General features: G+C 40.1%; 1 pseudogene; it reads left to right on the top strand.

Moving 5' to 3' along the window:
* The first annotated feature begins 7,973 nt into the window (after positions 1-7,973).
* Positions 7,974-17,923, top strand: LOC148017423 (small ribosomal subunit protein RACK1-like; annotated as a pseudogene).
* Positions 17,924-19,393: the final 1,470 nt, after the last annotated feature.

Raw genomic sequence — 19,393 nt, 5'->3', positions numbered from 1 at the left:
AAGGAAATGATGACCTAGAATCTAGGAAGTTAGAGTCTCGATTTATGTTGTTTTAGGGGAACGGAATGGGACTATGCCTCATGGGCAGAGAGGTCGATCTTTGCATCCCTTTCGTTTCCCATTCTCCTTGAACCAAGTGCAACATGAATCCACTTCGACCCTGACGTTTCTGCATAAAGTTGTTCACCTAGGGCTCGACGCTAGCTACCGTTCTAAGAATTTGACCATTAGGAAAACCCTGATTCAGGTTGGTCCTAAGTGGGAATGGCCGGAATGCTTCTGATTCGTGGCAGACTCGAGAAGACTTAGATCGCAAACCCCGTGTCATTCCGTGGGAGTGCCAGGCGGCGCTTTCTGGACTCTCTTCCCGATGGGCTACTAAGATGTGTCCTAGGAATGAACAAGTGGACACGTTACAACTATCTCTTTCCATTCCAAATATGCATTTAACATTAAAATACATACATTTTAGTATACTTTTCCTAAATAAACATTATAAAACTTTGAAACTCACTTAAAGAGTGGTGAGTACTGCTATAGGGATTGTAGGACTATGGTAACAAATCATTTTTATTTTAGATTTGAATACCAACATATAAAAGCATATATGTTGGTATACTCTCCTCTAATAAAACACCACAAAGCTCTCAAGTCTTAGAAAACTTCAAAAGTTGTAGTACAATTTGTATTATGTGAGCATGAAATATAACCACATGAAAATATCTTTCCATTTTGAGAAAAGCCTACAACTTTATTACTTCTGGTAATGTGAATCCTTTAGATTTTCCACTAACTCAAGTCATTTATCGAATGTTTCAAATCAATACATGACTTTTACAACATACCAACCCTTCAATCACCAAAATTCCTAATTCCCCTCTCTAAACAATGAGAAACATTTGACGCATTGCATATAGCATCAACAATACAAAGCAAAACAACTGTCCTACTATTTCTCTTATACTGACAACAATACCTCCAACAAAAGACTACGCTTAGTGCTTCCTTCAATAGGAGAAAGGGAAAGAGAGACTAAAATCAAAACCTTTTTGTAGTTAGAGAATAAAGGAATCATAGTAGCAATCATTCCATGACTCCACTATTTAGCTCATCACTATCAACTATGAAAACCATGCAATCTCCTATCATCTATTGTAGATCTCTTCTTCTTGTGCTATGTTTTTTAACTTATTTTTCATCTTCCATATTTTTTCTCTTTTATTAAGGTTCCTCCCTCATGCCAAGTTGCAAACATGTTGTTCAACACTTAATTTTTTTAATCTAGGATCCCAAATACTACATCAAGACCACAAATCCTATTAGCAAGACCATACTTCTTACAAAAGGAATGCATTTCAAAACTAAGTGATAAAAACAAGTGGCTAACACTAGAATAAACATTTAATACTCCCATCCATTAATACAACTCTCGCTATGGGAAAGCTTTGAAAAGTCAAATGAGCGGCATTTTTTGGCAATTTCACTATTGTCTAGTTTGTCTACATGTGGTGATATACCCATGGTTAAACAATTTCACACATCATGATTAGCATACCCCTGGTTTGAAAAATATTGTGAATAGACCTTTACTTGAAAATCCAAACCAACTCTAAGAAAGACATGCTTTGACTTCCAAAATCTTGTCAATCAAGACACCTAGGCACAAAAGAGCTCATAAATTTTGATTCATAACTCGGATTACCAAGTCTTATAGAGGAAAGCTATAGATCCAATTCCAAAATACAACTTTTCAAAATACATCAAAGTCAAATTCTAAAGATTTGATCCCCAAATTTAGATCTCTAAACAATCTACAACTCCATATTTGTGCATGCAATCTATTATAGAAATCAAGCTTCCAGAGCACATATCTCCGACATACATGCTCGGTTAGTTATAACAAACATGGTGGGGACCTTCCTTAATGTGAAAATACACTTTGAGCATGTTTTCCATCATACCCAAACTATCCGAAACTACTAACCATACCAAACTACTCTATTATTTGTATATACACTACTTACAACATCAGTATTGACATGATTGTGCAAATATATTTCTTGATATAGAACCCATCAATCCTAGTTTTATGAATTGTTCCATCTAGATCTTGTAATAAATAAGTACTATTTTCAAACTTTTTCTTGATCATAATGGATCCTTTCCATGTGACTCCAAAGTTAGTTTATAAAGTAGAGTCCATACTACCATCATATCTCATGACTAACATTTCCTTATCAAGGTCCTTCCTCCTCAATTGTATATTGAACCATACCCTCCATTTCAAAAAAAAAATCTAATGGAAATCCCTTTCTTGTTGTCTATCTAACTATAGCATATGAAATTCGAGTGATTTGTCAATATTCAGCCCTAATTGATCCAACTTACATCTTTCTACAAACTACACTATCGAAAACATGAATTCATAAGCATTATAGCCTCATGACCATATACCAAATGAAAAGGGGTGAAACATGTGTTCATCTTTTGAATTGTCTTACAAGCCCATAAATCTTTATATAGGTACTTGTCCCAATCCTTTGGATGGTCTTAAAAGGAATCTCTGAAAAATTCCCATTGAATAATTCTACCATCCCATTGCATTGAGAGTAGTAAGGGGTAGCAAACCTATGCTTCAAATCTAACTTCCTTGTTGGATCTTGAACTAGCTTATTCCTAAGACTAAGACCTTAGTCTATTACTATTTCAATGGTATCCCAAACCTCAACATATATCCTCCATTAAAAATTGGAATATATCATATTTCTTACCTTTTCAAGTAGCTTTTGCTTCAGGCCATTTGGTCATGTAATCAACTACAGTAAGTATACAAGACTTTCTTGTTTTAGCAAGGTATAATGAAATCCAAACCCCATTTCTCAAATGTTCCATAGGCAACAATATCTTTACCGGGTGGTTCTTGAATCACTATTCTCTTAGTGAATGATTGACAAGTATGGCAACTTTTACACAAATGAGCAATATCAACTCTAAAACTCGGCCAAGTAAGTCCTGCTAGTAGGATTTTCCTATTGGTTAGCTCAAATACAAAGTGACCTCCACATCCTTCTTCATGAGAAGATAAACAATTCAGAATTTAAGAGTTGTCCAATACTCTTCTCAGTATGTTATCAACCCCTCTCATATATAGCTAGTCATTTATAAGGTGTATGCCTTGGCCTTTCTAACAAGTGCATGCCTTTTATCCTTATCAATCAAAGATTTTTGCTCATCAAATTTTAGAAACTCTTCAATTAAATGAAATATTTTTTTACCTTCATATCTATGATTTTCTACCCTCCTAGTAGCAACATAATTCAAAATAGCATTTTTAGCCAACTCATGAGCTCTAGTGTCAATTTTCCTACTAATATGCCCAATTTCAAATTTCTTTAGCGCTACTTTCAACCCCTTTATCTGAACAATAGTTCCTCAAAACTTCCTTGTTATCTTTCTAGACATTTTGAACTTGACTAACAACTAACATAACATCCTCCTTTGCCACTATCTTTCTATATCCCAATTGGATACCCCGAGTAATTCACTCTATGTATACCCTCTATATTGCATGTGTTCAAGGCCTATTTATAATATCCTTATTTGTGAAATTTTCCTTAATAAAAGAGAACCCTTTTCTATTCAATCTGTAATAAGTAACCCCTTTATATGGGACCTTTCTGTATGTAAAAAATGTGTAAAAATAGTATTTCAAAAATCCATTTTATTGAACCCATTTGATACATACATATATTTGTGACAGACCTCCTTGGGTTGGATACATTGTTTTAAACTAGCATGTAAGCTTGCATATCTAGCCTCATTTTTCTTTGTATTTTCTTGCTTTTTTGACTTCTTAAAAAGAACTCTTAACCTTCAGCATTCAAAATGGCACATTCGAAAACTCCCTCTTTTGGTATTCTTCTATAACTACCATAAAATAACAAAGTGGTATCTTTATCCTTCATTTTCTCATGAATTTGAGAATGCACTTATTTGGGCCATCCAGTGCGACACAAAGTCAGGCGTATGCCGTTTAAGTTGCGGGATGGGCTGTTCGAGGAGTTACAGAAATTACGGAAAGTGGTTTTGATCTTCCGTGTGTAGCACACTAAATGGTGTTCACCTATTGTGATTAGGAAGAAGAAGAAAAATCAACTTCGACTGTGTGTGGACTTTTGAGAGTTGAACAAGCAAACAGTTAAGGATTACTATCCACTGACCTTTACTGACTAGATTCTGGATTGGTTGGCGCGTAGGGAGATATATTCATTAATGGACTATTTTGCAAGCTATAATCAGATGGCAATTGCAGAAGAGGGTAAGCTCAAAATTACGTTCATAACAGTCTTCGTGACCTTTGCGTACAATGTGATGGCATTTGGTCTATGCAATGCACTTGGTTCTTGGTAACAAACTGCCAATAAGACCTTTGGTCACATTTTCCCTGAGGAGCTGAAGGTATTTATTGAAGATTTAAGGGCAACCACCATGAGAGAAACATAGCAGATTATTTTACAAAAATGTTTTGAGCAATACAAACAATTTTGCATAGCTCTCAATCCGAGGAAGTGTGTTTGATTGATTTCTTTAGGCCAAGAGGGAAAGTTGTCTTAAGGTTTTAATGTTTGATTTCTTTAGGCCAAGGAAGGCCAGTTATTTTGTAGTAAAAATGTACTATTTCTTTAGGCCAAGAGGGCACTATGTTTGTTTGGAGCAGGTACATTTAATGGTTTGTTGTTTTAGTGATTGCATCATACAAGTTGATGAATTCATTGGAGGGAGCCTTTGCTGCGAAGGAGCTTCTTGTGGCCATTCTAAGTGGTTTTGTCCCCTTTCCGAGTTTTTTTCCCTTAAGAAAATAACAATACATGTGTAAGGGGGTACTTTCTTTTTGTTTTGGGGGACCGGCAATCAAGGCATGACATCCCAGGTTTAGGTTTGGTATGTCTATGGGAGGTCTGAGTAGTCATTGCCTCCTACAAAGGCATTGTCAGGAACTGAAAGACCTATTTTTGAAGGAAGTTCTAGTGACTCTATTCTGCTGACCTACTAGGCGACCATTCTAGGAGGTTCTATTAGTGTGAGGAAGTTAGAGAAGCCTACTAAAATGATGATATAAAGAAGCACAACCCTAAATATCTGAGAGAAAATCTACGAATATACAGAGGTGTGTAAAAAGGGGTATGACCCCTATAAATATATATATGCATATGCAAAAAAGGAAAGAAAGAAAAATCCTTAAGGAGTTGTTTATCGCCTTGCGAAGGCCTGGTAGGTTCCTGGGGGGGATGAGTCAAACCTGGGGTCGATACCTTGTCTTCCTAGGGGTGGCATCTAGCTAGAAAAATAAGAATAAGAGAAGGTTGGAGCGAAAATAAAAGTGAGCGTTAGAAAAGGATTAAGTGTTGCCTCGCGAGGGCTTGGTAGGTTCTTGGATACCAAAAAAGGACCTAAGACCGATGCCTTGTTTTCCTTGGGTCACTACGCTCAGCTCCCTCCTTTTTACACGTTGGAGTATAGAAAATAAGAGGGTAAAGGACCAATGTGCTAAAAGATAATATTTATTGATTAGGCTATAAGAGTCCTCGCCTAATAGGAGCTCCTAGTTGAGTTGTCCTTACGTAGGTAGTTCAGACCACCACTCAGGATGCCCTCTTTGATAGTTCGTTTTAGCTTGGCTGTGTTGGAATAGTTGGTTAGTGACTAGCTCTAGGCTTTTTATCAGATTATGCTAAGCCTACTCCTCGTGGATTTCATGCATTGGTTTTGTCAGGGGGTAGGATGAGAGCTGTGATGTGTTTTGATGCATATCTATTTTCTATCAACTTGATGCTTCCTATGATTGTGTATGTGTAGATTTGTTCGTGGAATTCGTTGGGCTGAGTCACCCTATCCCGTGGTCGCCACATGACTGATGATTTTTTACATCGAGAAGTACTTAAAATTGGCCAAAAATTCAAAATTTCAGGGGAAAAATAGACTTCGTCGAAGGTGACAGCTACAATTAGTACGATTTTAAGCGGTAATGCCCAAAAGTGCTTTAAAGACCCACCAAGTGGTGGTTGGGGAATTTTCATAAATTTTTTGTTTATCAGACAGGACTTCTGGAGATGCCCGGTAATGTGGGACTTTGAGACGAATGCCCAGAATTTTTCAGTGGCCAAATCCGAGGCCGAATGTGAGAGATAGACCAGAAGGGAGGCCAAGGGCCAAAATGGCCAAGTGGAAATGGACTTTGGAAGGGCCAAAGGATGTGACCCTTGGGGGCCCCTAACTAAAATCGATTTTGTGGGGGGAGGGAGGGGTGCATTTTTTTTGGTGTAGATCATGAGACACCATGGATGAGGTGACAATTTTGTGGGAGGGGTTTTGTAGAGCTTCAAAGCACCTCCCCAACTGATTACATACATGATCCCCCTCTTCTCTATGCTTTCTATTGCCAGTCTCTATGTGTGAGATGGCTGCCTAAAGATGGAGAACAAAAACCATTCTTTCTCTCTCCTCCCTCTCTCTCTTCCAAGAGGCAACTCATGTGGGAAGAACCAAGAAGAGAACCGGTTGAAGGATGCTTGTCCGGTATGGTACCGGATCACTCCCCGATAGATGGAGGGCTAGAGTTTGTTGTTCACAGGTGAGCTAAGCCTTGAATGAGGGCTAATCTGTAGTTCCGCATCTGATTTTAAAACCCGCAAAGAAGGAAAAAACTAGCAACTCTATTTTACAAAGGAAAATTGCTTGTTTTTTATATTTGATTGAGCCAATGTTGTTCTTATGGAGTGAAAATTGGTAGAAATGTTGTTTACTATTTGTTCTATGCTCACATAGTGAAAAAATCAGAAAACATAAAGTCAAAATGCTGGAAATAATTTTTAGAAACTCGTAAAACACAGTTTTTATGAGAAAAATGAGATTTTTAGTGTTTTCAGGTGGGATAAACCAAAACACATGGGATAAAATGCCAAAAAAAACTATATTTTTGTTGTTCTAAGAATCAAGAGCCTGAGCTCTAAAAATATATCAAATTTTTATTAGAAAAATAGAGAAAAATAGAAAAAATTAAGAGAAAAATAGGAATACGCATTGGAAAAATACGAAAAAATATTATAAGTGGTTGTGGATGTATGGTAGGCCAAAGCATGAGATTTTACCTCAATTTTCCCTATTTGTTTGTCACAATGTGTGATCTATTGCTTTTTATACATTAAACCATGACAAAACAGCCTCTATACACCTATGCAATGAAGCAAAACTTAAACGGTGAGGGGGAGGAGGCTTTTGTGCAACAGTTTGAGGGTTGAAATAATAAAAAATTTGATTGTTTTTCTATGCATACCATTTAGGAAACGGCCTATTTGGAAATAAGGGATCTAGTAGCACAAGGTTCACCTTGGTGCTAGATCCTGTTAGATATGATCAATGCCCCACCCTCATTAGGTGCCACCAATGATCCGAGTCGTATACACCTCCATTTCTTTTGTTGTGCATTTGTGTTAATTTCTGCGTGTGATTCATTGTTTGTGTGATGCATTTTGATAATCCGCATCCAATGTATATATTCCCTTAGTGCATGTGTATGATTTTGTTTGGATGCATGATGTGCATGTATTAGAAAAATATGAAAAACTGATGCCAAAGGACATTATCCAGCTGATAATTTTAATGATGAACTCGAAGAAAAGTGCAGGATACCATGGAATCAAAGGAAGCTTTATAGAAGCTGACATTTAAGCTATGAAGACAAAGGTGTAAATTCAGGAATATCATGTGTAATGGGAAAAGCTTAAGGAGTGCTGAACGGGTTCCCTTGTCGAGATGTAGACTCTTGGAATGCACTTATTGTTGGGTTATGCTTTACATGGGCAGAATTGGAGATTAGAGTCAAAGCTAAAGGTGTAAAAGGTTATTCAAGAAGGAAGAGGGAAAACCTATATTTGGGTTTAAATTGCTTTTGGTGGGAAAAAAGCAAGCTAATTATGGAGCTAGTCAATTCTTTTCAGCGGGAACCAGATGCAGTTCAGGCTCTGCGCTGCTTTGTTAAAAAAAGAACAGGACAGAGCCCAGGGGACCTTCAACCATTTTTGGATGTTAGCTATATGAAGACGATAGCTCTACGGCAACAGCAACTACACATGACGGAAAATATGGAAGAAGCACGAAGGCTCAAAAGGTTCCATGACAACTATTTACCAAGAGGAGGACAGATCGTAGATTTTTCTGGCTTCTTGGCTACATGTTGAATGGTTGTTACGGTTGCTAAAAGAGATCAGAGGTGGCTCTTGTTGTTTCCATCTCTCAAGAACTTATGCTTCAATAAATTGTCAACCACCAGGTGAGCGTCCATCAGAGTGTCTCCCTTTCAAGCTACTCTGTAGCTCGCGGCCGCCTACCAGTTGTTATAGTGCATTCTTTTGGGAAAGGAAGATTCGTCCAAGATGGTGTCATCTCCTCTGATGGCCAGTCACTGAACTGAAACAGGAGCTTAATATTCTTGAGAAAGAGACAAAAACTCTGAAAAGGATTACATTACATGAACTTTATGAGAAACAGAAGCAGAGCCCTTGGTATGATAATCTCTGACGGCCAATTTGCGCTCTAAGGATCCTGGGATGACGAGCTCCGCCTCTGGGACCTCAATGCTGGCTCCACCACCCGCCGCTTTGTTGGCCACAACATGGATGTCATCTCAGTTGTCTTCTCTGTTGACAACCGCCAGATTGTGTTTGCCTCTTGTGATCGCATCATTAAGCTCTGGAACACGCTTGGTGATTGCAAGTAAAACATCCAGGACGGGGAAAACGGGATCAAAAGAGAGACGTCTCTAGCAGGACAGAGAAAGTCTTTTTTTTTTTCCATTAAGCTAAGAGTTGGAGGACGCACGAACACAAGGATTGTAGAGACACAAAGATTGAAATGCTTCCGCTTTGCTTCTATTAAATCCAGTTCCTTATCGATAAGAAGAATGAAATCTTCGTCTGCATTAGCTGCTAGTCCTATCGATAAGAGGAACAGCTTTATACCTTCACAGGCATGATCAATGAGAATGGTTAAGCTTTAGTGGTTTTCAGATGATTTCTGTCTAAAAGCATGACAATTGCAACGATAAGATCAGTATAAGAATTCTTCTACACACCAATGCAAGCTGTGCCCAAATCTCATGGGACAGACTGGTTATACTGGTTATGTCAACAGTGTTACTGTCTCTCCTGATGGTTCACTTTGTGCTAGTGGTGGCAAGGATGGTGTAGTAATGTTGTGGGATCTTGCTGAGGGAAAGCAATTGTACTCACTTGATGCAGCTGACAACCCTTGATTGATTCTTCCAACCTCCTGATACCTGTTTAAGAACAGGACTATACTGCTTTGTGATCCCATAAATTACTGATTTTTTTTGTATTTGATAGAAACCTCTGAGAGCATCAGAAATCAAAAGTGTTGTACAACAGCTGGTTCTCTGCACTAAGGGACATGCTTGACTGGATTCTTAGTTAATGCCCATTATTATGTTCAATGTAATTGTTATCATACACCTGAACGCAAAACAGTTTATGAGATACTTCAGATTTTTTTTTCTGAAAATGATCTTCATGTAACTCACTTGACAAGGAATATAGTGAACTTTGGCATCAAAAATTTGATTTCTTCTTGTTAGTCTCTTCACTTGTTGCAACTTGAACTTCGTGTTCAGCAGCCCTTACACGGAATCTACGACATTTCTGGTGAACCCGATGTGAAAGTGCTGCGTCATCAGCAAGATGGGAGACTCGCAAGAAGAGATGACAGATGATAATGTTATGAAGAACCTGTTTCAGTCATTTACCATGTATATGTAGCAGCAAGCTCATGCAAAACAAGACAGTGATGCTATGGATGCTTTGAAAGCTGTCCAACAGGAGTTGAAGCAGTTTAATGGCCAGCAAGTGTCAACTTACCTGCATTTATATGAAGAAAAGATGAAGTTTTTTGGGGTTTCTCAAGATGTTTGGAGCCGCTACTTCTTGCGGATCGTGGTGCGAGCTCTTGAAGGTCGAATTGCAGAAATTCAAGAAGCACATGCAGGTTGGGCTGAATTCAAAAAGGCATTAAAAGATGAATATTTCCTGGAGGATACAGGTCTTATGAATCGCAGGAATTTTTTAGCATGGGTTTCTATGCCTAATAAGGGACTTTCTATTACCGCTCTTCTGCGAGAGTTTGAAAGCCGTTATGATAAGTTGGATGGGACTGAACAGCAAGCTTTGGAGATGCAGAAAGTGGAGTTATTTTTGCAAGCTGCAGATGCTGATTTACAGGAAAAGTTGGATGATCTTTTGGAAGATCAAGCTACTGATTCAGGTTTAAAGACTGAGTGGAGACATGTCATTGATGCTGTGAATGCTCTTGTCAAGAAGCAGCACAAGAGAGTCAGATTGCATCGAAATACAGGATCAGTTCCTGAGAAATCTTTGGAGACTTCTTCTTCTACCCCTGCTGCAACTTCTTTGCCTAAGCCTACTCCTCCTATTGTGAATCCACCAGTTCTTGCTGCTCCAGTGCCCTTATCTGTAGATGATGTTATTAAAGGCTTGGCGGATTTGACAATTGAAGCAGTCAAAGCTGAAGTTGGTAAGTTAAAGGAGCAACTTATGTTAGTACCTGCTGTAGCACCTGCTCTAGTGACTGCTTTTCCAACTGGTCAAAGAAAAGGGCGACGATGTATTTGGTGTGATAGTACAGAGCACCAACACTGCAGAGATTGTGATGCTTTTCAGGAAGCACGTAAGAAGAATGTAGTGTTCTGGGGACAAGATGGGAAGATATGGCTGACAGAGACTGGCGCTCCTCTTGACACGAACTTTGGTAAGGGAGGTATGAAGAAGCTTGTTGATGATATGGCTGCGCGATCAGCTTATGTGAGTGTTAGAGGAGATGCTTCAGCTTTTGGAGTCGAGCTTGAGCAGAAATCTGATGGAGACTCTACTTTATGGTCTTTTGCCTTGGAGATAGCGAGAAGAGGGAAAGTTCAAACTTCTACTATGACTTGTGTGGGCTCTAGCATCCGAGGAGAAACAGGATGGGATTCTCCTGTTGACAAGTATTCTATTTTTGCTTATATGGCTAAAACGCAGGGTTTAGATGCCATGGTTGAGGAAAAGAGAAGAAGAGATGAGGAGGGTCCTAGCTCCTCCAAAAAGACTAGAGGGGGTGACTTTGTTTCACCACCTGTTACAGCTCCACCTATGTCAAATTCTCCAGCTCAAACAGGTTCTGATCAACCAATGGGAGACAAGCAGAAAGAAAAGAGGCAACCAAGAAAAGAGCCAGGATTCAAGCTCTTGTCAGATCTTGAAATGCAAACAGATATGAGTAAGATTTTTCATGAAAGAATTTTGAATAGTGAAGTTACTTTTACTGTTGGAGAAGCTCTTGGGATTGCTAGAAGAGAAATACAGGATCAGATGCAGGATCTTTTGCGGAGGAAACGGCATGCGATGGAAGGACCTCCTTTACAGGGATTGTGGCATGGAGCTCTTGGGGAAGAGCATGATGATGTAGTGATGGTTGAGAATGCTTCTGTTAATTCGCAATTGGAGAAAATAGTTCAGCCTATGCAGTATGAAGATGATGAGACCCCTATTCTCATTCCTCGCAGCCATTTTTCACGAAGTCATTGGGCTAGAGCAACCACTGAGACAGTGGTAAGGATTGGAGAGAAACAAATTCCCTTGATCGCTTTAGTTGATCATGGTTTTGAGATTAATCTTATTGCTCGAGGTGTTTATGAGAGTGGCAAGTGGCCTATGGATGCAGAGCATGGCTGGCGCATGAGAGCCGCCAATAATACTTCTGGTGATATGTATGCTGCTTGTCAAAGTATCAGAATTTCTATTGGTAATGTTGAAGAGGATTATCATTGCTTTGTTCAGGATTCATGCTCTTATCCGATTATTCTTGGGCAGCCTTTCATTACAGAAGCAAGAATGGAAACAAAAGTGATGGATGACGGGTCAGCTTATGCGCGGATACGCAGTAAAGATGGTATGCGAGCTGTTTAGTTTATGACTGTTGGGGTAAATCATCCGAGAAACAGGGACTCCTTGCATGAGGCACCACTACCTGCGAAGGAGTTGGATTTTCATTAGGTACCGATGTCTTGCGAGACGCCAGTGGTACGGAGCGGAGAAAAGAGGAGATCTCGCCTCCTGGTAGCCAGTCTTTCTCCAATAATTTTGTTGGGTTTTCTTCAGATAGTTCAGTAAGTTATCAGAAAATTTCAGATTTGCCTAGAGCTGCCAGGCAGTACATTGGCCGTAAGGAGAAAGAGTTGAAGAATGCAGGTATTATGCAAGCAGAAGAGCATGTAGATGGATTGTATGAAGGGATGTCTTATGCAGATACATTGTTTGAGATGAGAGCAATGCTAAAAACTGATGTATGCAAGGGTTCAAAGATCATACCTATGCAAACCTTGGATATGTTTCAGGAAATTTCTGGTTTTATGCTGCAAACAGAGTTAGAGGCTGAGAAAACTCAGCAAACTGAATTTATGGCTGATCTTGATCAGCTAACAGAATTGCAGAGGGCTGAATCCATTCAGCCAACAGAGTTGAATGCAGAAAAATTTATGCATACAGAGTTTAAGGATGCATCTATGCAGTCCATAGAGCCGAGGGCTGAATTCATTCAGCCAACAGAGTTGAATGCAGAAAAATTTCTGCATACAGAGTTTCAGGCTGCACCCATGCAGTCCATAGAGCTAAAGGCTGAAATTTTTCAGCCAACAGAGTTGAAAGATGCTGAAAAATTGCAGAAATTGCAGCAAAGAAAAGAGTGCTTGAATGATGCCAAGGTTGACACAAAATATAAAACAGTTGATAAGAAGGTTAAGCCGGTTGCAGGCCCGCTTCCTTCTGATAGTGATGAATAGATTGAAAAAGCTATGAAGCAGCCTATGTTGAGGGACCCTGCAAATATTGGACATAAGTTTACTGCTGAAACTCTTGCAGAATTGAAGATTGGAAATGATGATTTTTTTACTTCCAGTGGAAAAAGAATGTTTTAGAGAGATGCTTGGACGTCATGGTAAGGCATTTGCTTTCTTTCCACATGAAATTGGCTGCATTAGTCCCGAATTGGTTGCACCTATGGTCATCTTCACTGTTCCTCATGTACCATGGAATATACGTCCTATACCTGTGCCTAAAGCACACTTGCCAAAGCTGATAGAGTTGCTGAATGAAAAGATTAAAATGGGGATTTTGGAACCCTCTTCTGCACCCTACTCTAACAGGTGGTCTACTGTACCAAAGAAGAATGGTACTTTAAGATTTATTCAGGATATGCAGCCCGTGAACAAAGTGACAATCAGGAATGTGGGAACAGGTCCAGTTGTGGATGAATTTGCTGAGGCTTTTGCAGGACGAGCCATCTATTCTCTAGGTGACTTGTATTCAGGTTATGATCAGTTTCAGCTTGCCTTGGAAAGCAGGGATATTACTATTATGCGGACACCTATTGGTCTTGTGAGGATGTGTACCTTACCTCAAGGTGCCACAAACTCAGTTGCTCATATGATGAATGCTATGCATAGAGTTCTACGAGACTATATTCCACAGTATACCATGCCTTTTCTAGATGATGTGCCTATTAAGGGTTGTGCAGAGGAAGAAAAGAATGAAAGTCTTGATTTGCGTGGATGTAGATAGTTTGTGGCTGACCACTTGATTGCTTGTGAGCAAATATTGACACGATTAGAGGAGGTAAATTTGACACTTTCAGGGCTGAAATCTGTCTTTGGTGTTAATGAAGTCATCATAGTTGGGCATATGGTTGGATATTATGGCAGAAAACCTTCTCCTACAAAGGTGGATGCCATAAACAGGATTGCAGAATATTGCTCGACTACTTCAGAGGTGCGGAGATTTGTGGGAGCTTGTGTATTTTACATGATTTGGATTTCTCATTTTGCTCATATAGCAGATGTTCTCTATCAACTGCTTCGAAAGGGGCAAACATTTCATTGGGATGAGAAGCATTCAACAGCCATGCGTAAGCTCGAGAAGCTATTGCAATCAGCTCCTACTCTACGCAAGGTGGATTATCAGTGTGGACGGCCGATCATGTTGACAATTGATACTAGCCCTATTGGCATAGGTTGGGCAGTGGGACAGGATGATGCTGATGGAAATAGGTATGCTATCCGCTTTGGAGCTAAAGTTCTTAATGAGCGACAAAGGAGATATCCGCAGATCAAAAGAGAGTTGTGGGGAGTAGTCACTGCACTGAAGTGTGACAAAGGGTATTTTATTGGAGCTTCAGTTGTTGTGGAAACAGATTGTTTGCCTTTGCTTGGCATGATTACTAGTTGCTCGACTCCAGATATAGTGATGCTTCGGTGGATTGCCTATATCAAATCATTGAATCCAGAATTTCGACACATAGCAGGGAAAGATAATCCAGTTGCTGACATGCTATCTAGAGCGAGATATGAGGATGAGGAGTCAATGCTTGCAGAAGACGATGAGACAGAGTTTGCTGCTTCTGTCCTTGTTCATGATTGTCATGTATCTACTGTTGAAGCCTTTATTGAAGAACTTTATGTTGATGAGTGGCTGCAAATTGGACAGTATCTAAGTTAATTGACTCGAAGAGCTGATTGGACAGATGATGAATTCAAGAAAATCAGAAGGAAGGCTTATGGGTATTTCTTGAAAGATGGTTTTCTTTGGAAGCATCCAAAGAAGAGAGGAGGCTTGCCCTTGAGAGTAGTTTGTGATATAGCGATGCAAATACAGATTATGCGAGAGTTTCATGAGAGCTCATGGGCTGGATATAGAGGTGTGTGGGCTACTTATGAGAAAATCAAAGAAAGATACTGGTGGAAAGGGATGTATAAAGATGTTTCTCATTTTGTGGAGACTTGCAAGGACTGCCAACTTTACTCTTTAGTGCGACATCGTGATGAGTTGCATCTGACTTATCCACTATGTATGCATTATAAGTGGGTGGTAGACTTGGTTACTTTGCCAGTGGGACTTTGGCAGATGAGATATCTTGTCTTGGCTAGGGAGGATCTTACAAACTATGTTGAAGGCAGACCGTTACGGACGAAGACCACCACTATAGTATGTAAATTCTTGTTGGAAGAAATATTTTGCAGGTATGGATGTATAGGCAATATTACAGCTGATCGTGGAGAGCTAGATGCAGATGAAGCTAGAGAATTCTTCTCACGGCTTGGGATTAAATTGGCTCTTACTACTGCCTATAATCCAGAGGGAAATGGCAAAAGTGAAAGAGGACATCTGCCAATAGTTAAAGCATTGGCAAAAGCTTGTAGAGGTCGGATTGGAGATTGGCCGAGATTACTACCTTTTGCATTGTGGGCTGATCGCTCTACACATAGTGTGACTACTGGATACATGCCTGCGGAGTTGATGTATGGGCAAAAACCTGTCATGCCTACTGAAATTTGTGCTCTCACTTGGAGTGTTCTTCCGTGGCATGAGAATTTATCAAGGGAAGAGCTGTTAGCCCTTCGGATTCGTCAACTAGAGAGAAGGACAGAAGATGTGCAGCTAGCAGTTGATCGTTTGAAGGCAGCCCGTCTCGGAAATAAGGACAGGTTTGATTTAAGGCATCGCTTGAGGCCTAGAGCCATAAAAGAAGGAGATTGGGTTCTAGTCTATGACAGTAGTCCAGAAAAGTAGCATAGTAGCATGAGAAAAATGCTTCAAAGATGGTTTGGACCGTATGAAGTGAAACAGGTTTTTGACAATGGTACCTATGAGCTGGCTGAATTAGATGGAACAGTATTGAGGGTGCCTATTGCTGGAAAACGAGTCAAGATTTTCAAGAGAAGAGAAGATGAAGAATATGCACTTGAAGCATTGACAGAAGAAGAGCAGGTAGAAGAAAGACAAGCAGAAGAAATAGAGAACATAGATGATGAAGCTGATGGAGAAATAGGTCTACTAGAAATAGATGATGGACTTGACTTGTTTGTGGATTTGAATGATCCTGGATAGTTGGCACATCCGAAGGATGCGCAGGTTTAGAGGGGGTGGATGTCGTGTTGTTGCGCATCCGAGTCGTATACACCTCCATTTCTTTTGTTGTGCATTTGTGTTAATTTCTGCGTGTGATTCATTGTTTGTGTGATGCATTTTGATAATCCGCATCCAATGTATATATTCCCTTAGTGCATGCGTATGATTTTGTTTGGATGCATGATGTGCGTGTATTAGAAAAATATGAAAAACTGATGCCAAAGGACATTATCCAGCTGATAATTTTAATGATGAACTCGAAGAAAAGTGCAGGATACCGTGGAATCAAAGGAAGCTTTATAGAAGCTGACATTTAAGCTATGAAGACAAAGGTGTAAATTCAGGAATATCATGTGTAATGGGAAAAGCTTAAGGAGTGCTGAACGGGTTCCCTTGTCGAGATGTAGACTCTTGGAATGCACTTATTGCTGGGTTATGCTTTACATGGGCAGAATTGGAGATTAGAGTCAAAGCTAAAGGTGTAAAAGGTTATTCAAGAAGGAAGAGGGAAAACCTATATTTGGGTTTAAACTGCTTTTGGTGGGAAAAAAGCAAGCTAATTATGGAGCTAGTCAATTCTTTTCAGCGGGAACCAGATGCAGTTCAGGCTCTGCGCTGCTTTGTTAAAAAAAGAACAGGACAGAGCCCAGGGGACCTTTAACCATTTTTGGATGTTAGCTATATGAAGACGATAGCTCTACGGCAACAGCAACTACACATGACGGAAAATATGGAAGAAGCACGAAGGCTCAAAAGGTTCCATGACAACTATTTACCAAGAGGAGGACAGATAGCAGATTTTTCTGGCTTCTTGACTACATGTTGAATGGTTGTTACGGTTGCTAAAGGAGATCAGAGGTGGCTCTTGTTGTTTCCATCTCTCAAGAACTTATGCTTCAATCAATCGTCAACCACCAGGTGAGCGTCCATCGGAGTGTCTCCCTTTCAAGCTACTCTGTAGCTCGCGGCCGCCTACCAGTTGTTATAGTGCATTCTTTTGGGGAAGGAAGATTCGTCCAAGATGGTGTCATCTCCTCTGACGGCCAGTCACTGAACTGAAACAGGAGCTTAATATTCTTGAGAAAGAGACAAAAACTCTGAAAAGGATTACATTACATGAACTTTATGAGAAACAGAAGCAGAGCCCTTGGTATGATAATCTTTGACGGCCAATTTGCGCTCTAAGGATCCTGGGATGACGAGCTCCGCCTCTGGGACCTCAATGCTGGCTCCACCACCAGCCGCTTTGTTGGCCACAGCATGGATGTCATCTCAGTTGCCTTCTCTGTTGACAACCGCCAGATTGTGTTTGCCTCTTGTGATCGCATCATTAAGCTCTGGAACACGCTTGGTGATTGCAAGTAAAACATCCAGGACGGGGAAAACGGGATCGAAAGAGAGACGTCTCTAGCAGGACAGAGAAAGTCTTTTTTTTTTCCATTAAGCTAAGAGTTGGAGGACGCACGAACACAAGGATTGTAGAGACACAAAGATTGAAATGCTTCCGCTTTGCTTCTATTAAATCCAGTTTCTTATCGATAAGAAGAATGAAATCTTCGTCTGCATTAGTTGCTAGTCCTATCGATAAGAGGAACATCTTTATACCTTCACAGGCATGATCAAGGAGAATGGTTAAGCTTTAGTGGTTTTCAGATGATTTCTGTCTAAAAGCATGACAATTGCAACGATAAGATCAGTATAAGAATTCTTCTACACACCAATGCAAGCTGTGCCCAAATCTCATGGGACAGACTGGTTATACTAGTTATGTCAACAGTGTTACTGTCTCTCCTGATGGTTCACTCTGTGCTAGTGGTGGCAAGGATGGTGTAGCAATGCTGTGGGATCTTGCTGAGGGAAAGCAACTGTACTCACTTGATGCAGCTGACAGCCCTTGATTGATTCTTCCAACCTCTTGATACCTGTTTAAGAACAGGACTATACTGCTTTGTGATCCCATAAATTACTTATTTTTTTTTGTATTTGATAGAAACCTCTGAGAGCATCGGAAATCAAAAGTGTTGTACAACAGCTGGTTCTCTGCACTAAGGGACATGCTTGACTGGATTCTTAGTTAATGCCCATTATTATGTTCAATGTAATTGTTATCATACACCTGAATGCAAAACAGTTTATGAGATACTTCAGATTTTTTTTTCTGAAAATGATCTTCATGTAACTCACTTGACAAGGAATATAGTGAACTTTGGCATCAAAAATTTGATTTCTTCTTGTTAGTCTCTTCACTTGTTGCAACTTGAACTCCGTGTTCAGCAGCCCTTACACGGAATCTACGACAGCGCGTCCGGCCCGATGGTAAAGGAAATATTCCCTGGAATTTTCCCTAGCCGACTAGTGGAGGCTCATATGGTAGGTCGGGCCGTTAGGTCAGCAGGCCGATCTAACAACCTTTGCAGGCTATAAAAGATAAACCCCTTCACAGTCATCGATCACTCATCTTTCACCCAGTCAGAGTTGTTGTTCCAGCTAGCCTTAAGCTCTTCACCTATCTTCTGTCTAGATTGCCATCTAAGCTTCACACAGTGGAAGCGCACGGGTGGACATCAATCTTTGTATCAGTTGTTTGGAGTTAAAGAATTTACTGATTCTCCTCTTATCTGTTGTATACTCTCTATCTCTTTCTCAGATTCTGTTTGCTGCGCTGTGTAATATCTTTTACAGATCCTTGCAACGAAGCATATACGTATTAGTTGGAATTCATGAAAAGACTATTTGCGTACTAGCACATAGACTGATTTCGAAACATAACTCTTTGTGCACAATGAGACATCCACTATTGCATTGATCATACATGTGGTATCAACTCCTAGAAATGCATAGCAATTGTTTGAATTATAGTTGACCCACGCTTGAGAGGGTGAGATTCCCCTTACCATAGGTTAGCCATTCATTTCTTGGGGAAAATTATTGGTGACGAAAACGTGGTATCTCTTGGATCTCGCTGAAAAAGAGAGGAGTCTTGTGTGAATGTGTTTATACGTAAAAGCAGTGCAGTTAGGGGCCAATCCCCAAGATGTAGGAGAGCTGCAATGGAGCCACGACAATCAGTCAATGGGGTGCCTCCTATGTATGTGATATGTGGCACTTATTGCCAATATGTGTGGGATATCCCCTTTGAGGGGTTTTGGGGAAGGTGGCATTGGACTCTTATCTAGCTACAATCACAATATTAGATGTATCTAGTGCATTTAGTTATTAGAGATGCTCCTGGCCCGAGAAGCCGTGTGGTGGTGGAGGTATCTATTGTATGCATGAGGTTTGGCTAGTGCCATAGCTAGTGTCGGCCCATTTTTTGGTCGCATCAATATCGATCACACAAATGTAAGATTTGGGCAACTAACAAAACA

The sequence above is a fragment of the Lygodium microphyllum genome, chromosome 22 (assembly GCF_053477565.2).
Source record: "Lygodium microphyllum isolate KBCC chromosome 22, Lygodium_microphyllum_v1.1.10, whole genome shotgun sequence".
NCBI lineage: Eukaryota > Viridiplantae > Streptophyta > Polypodiopsida > Schizaeales > Lygodiaceae > Lygodium > Lygodium microphyllum.
The sequence above is the reverse complement of the archived record's forward strand: the minus strand, read 5'-3'. Positions and strand labels throughout refer to the sequence as shown.